Source organism: Numida meleagris, chromosome 2 (genome assembly GCF_002078875.1).
Source record: "Numida meleagris isolate 19003 breed g44 Domestic line chromosome 2, NumMel1.0, whole genome shotgun sequence".
Taxonomy (NCBI): Eukaryota; Metazoa; Chordata; class Aves; order Galliformes; family Numididae; genus Numida; species Numida meleagris.
Window position 1 is genome coordinate 55,146,802 of NC_034410.1, and position 3,033 is coordinate 55,149,834.

Here is a 3,033-nt window from a genome sequence, read left to right on the forward strand (position 1 = left end):
TTCCTTCCTTTCCTTTCCTTCCTTTCCTTCCTTCCTTCCTTTCCTTCCTTCCTTCCTTTCCTTCCTTCCTTCCTTTCCTTCCTTCCTTCCTTTCCTTCTTTCTTTCTAGCTTGCTTGCTTGCTTGCTTTTTTCAACTCATATATCTGCTCTTCTTTGTTTGCCTCTAGCCCTCATTTCCAAGCAAGAACACCTTCAAATGACTTCAGACAAGCTTTAATTGAAAACTTGAACACACGCTGAATGTGTCAGTGCTTGGACAGTCACTGTACACAAACATTTATATTCAATGAAAGGAAAGCCCCACTAACCAAACCCAGCCTGATTGGAGTTTAAGACTGCCAAGCAGCACCTGTCAGGTAAAGCTACAGTAGTACACTGTTTCCAGCCAGATGGATGTACAGAGGTCAACAAGAGACCTAAGGTCTGCCCAACTGGAGATACTGAAAGAGCTGTAGAAAAGCAAAATCGAAAAACCTTCTACTCTGGATAATAGTAAGTATCGAACAATTGTTCTTCTCATAGACATTCAGTCAATGACAGATAAAAAAAAATTAAATGGCTTCTTTCATTTCAGTATAAATTAATAGCCACAGAAATCACATAGAATGATGACAGCAGTCAGGATGTACTTCATACTGTACAGCATTATTTAAAAATAAATACACATGCTATATGAGGACATCAAATTATTTATGGACTTTAAACTATTTTAAATAAAATATAAGGCTTATATCAGTGGTTTGTTGTTTTTTTTTACTTAGATCATCTAATAATATAAGCAATTCTCTAAACATTTAGAGAGAAATTTTACACTGCCTTTTAGTTGAAGTAATGTGACTGACATGTGAAGGTATGTTGCAGAGTGTGGTGGATATCTTGTTAAATTATCCGTGGTATTGGGAACTTGCAGGTCGTTGACTATCCCAATTTAATTTGGCTAGTACAAGACATTTCTAATAATTAATACTGTAATAACACTTAATGATCTGCATTCATGCAATCTGAAAAACCAGCTAATGATGCAGTTTTTAGTGACTGCACAAACAGCAAGTTTTAAATTTGTCAAATGCTGCTATTTCAGCATCACATTGTCAGACAGAAGAACCTGCCTGTGGGGCTATCACTGATCCAGACACTAGAGATGTCCATGTTGTAGCAAGTAGTGAAGGACTTAGTCTCAAGGGAGATGTTCTTTGGGACTAAAAATGGGAGCACTAAGCTCATGGGGAACCTCTAACACTTCCTATTTTTCCTCTTGTTCCAGGGTGCTTGACAGAAGGCATAACAAAGTAGAAAATGGGGGATCAGAATTTTAAAAAAAAGAGCAAATCTGTTAATGTACCTCATGATAGTGGACTGTTAATCTTAGAAATAACTCTCCTCTGACTTTCTAATCACAGACTCTACCTGAAAAAGTCTGGTTCGTATGATTCTAAGTCCTGTTCTGCTGTCAACATAATAAGGCCATTGGCACTGCTTTTATATAGTGCAGGGTGTTAGAGTTTAAACCTCTGAAAGAATAGATGAGCATTGGCTCTTACACCTATTTCAGAGATCTTTTTCATGACAATGAACTTAGGAAACATTCACATTGATCTATAATGGAGGTAACTTATAATCAGCAATGTCAAAAAACATTCTTTCTTCCTCAAAACGCCATCACATATTTTAGAATAAGCACAAAAATCTCCTTGGTGCTATATATTCTCAGTGCATTTATCCAGGTAATAAAGTTTGAAATTATTTTAAACAGCCAAATTTCTTTGAAAGCTCAGGCCCAAATTAGAAAATTTTGAATTGTATTTTGCCATTCCACATTTCAAGACTATGTATCTTCTTTTCATTAGACAGTGGCTCTTGGTTTAGGAAATGGAAGAGGCTGTTAAAAAAACTGTTAAAAAAAAAAAAGAAAGGCAAAGATGTTGGATGGCTGAAGTGTTTTATTGACAAAAAAATAAATAAAGTGAAAAAGTAAACATAATGTATATCCCACATTATCTCAAGAAGGAAAAATCTTGACTGTTCAGTAAAATAAAGCAGGAAGAAATCTCATTCTGACTGAAGGGCAGGTCTAATGTGAGCTTATAGAAGAATATACATAAACATGAAAGTGAAACAACTTGGTCTTTGAGGGAATGAAAGAGGTTTATCTTTTCTCAGTTAAAGTTAGAAAAAAAAGCAACAGACTTCCTAAGCAAGTCAGGACCACATGAAGATTGATAAAAAATTAATTACTTTGTACACTTAGAATTGCCTTTGTCCTTTGAAATTTAAAAATTAAAATTTTTAAGATCTTGCATTTATTTTTCCTTGTGCTTGGTGCTGTGAGCCAGTAATCAAGAAAAGCATTATAAAACTGCTTGAATGAGCCAAGGAAATAGGGTGAGCATGTGTGCCTTCTATCAATCTTTTGATATGTACAAATCAACAAACTCAATTCCTGTAACTAATTTGATGGTACGTGGACTCTGAATGAAGAAGAGCTAAGTCAAGTCAAAGTACACAACTGTTCTAAGAAAAGAATGCTATGGTGCAGGGAAGTTTCATGTCTCACTTTTCCTGAGGGCATCTACTCTTTGTAGTTTCAGTTAGGGTTTTAATCTCAGTATTATATTAGGTTGATATTTTACTGAGCTGGATACATGGCTTTGATATCCAGCTGTAAAAGAAAATTGGCAATTCCTCTTAGAAGGTGACTCATTCACTTTAGGCCATAGTTAATTTTCTTTATCTTTGTCTCTAGGAACTGCTGCAATCACAGACATGCTCCACACATCATTAAGGGCTCATCCTTAATGATGATTGAACTATGAGAATTTAGAAGTGAAGGACAACTAGATCAAATGAAGCTCGTATGATCATTTTCAGAACTGTTTAAGACAAATCATTCTTGTCTGGAGTGAAGTCCAGGTGCTAATCAGGAACAAAAATCCCAATATTTTAGTGAGTATAGGCTCATCCTAGATTTTACATTCATGAAATACACCTCCACTTCCCTACTCCATACTTTAAGCTGAAGCTTGATACCATTT

General features: G+C 35.4%; 1 long non-coding RNA gene across 4 annotated transcripts in view; it reads left to right on the forward strand.

Moving 5' to 3' along the window:
* Positions 1-2,833, forward strand: part of LOC110394786 — a 34,754-nt gene extending 31,921 nt beyond the window's left edge. For all 4 annotated transcript variants that reach the window (XR_002435885.1, XR_002435884.1, XR_002435883.1 and 1 more), the window contains exons 4-5: positions 169-493; positions 2,745-2,833. This is a non-coding gene — a long non-coding RNA (uncharacterized LOC110394786). The remainder of the gene's footprint in view (positions 1-168; positions 494-2,744) is intronic.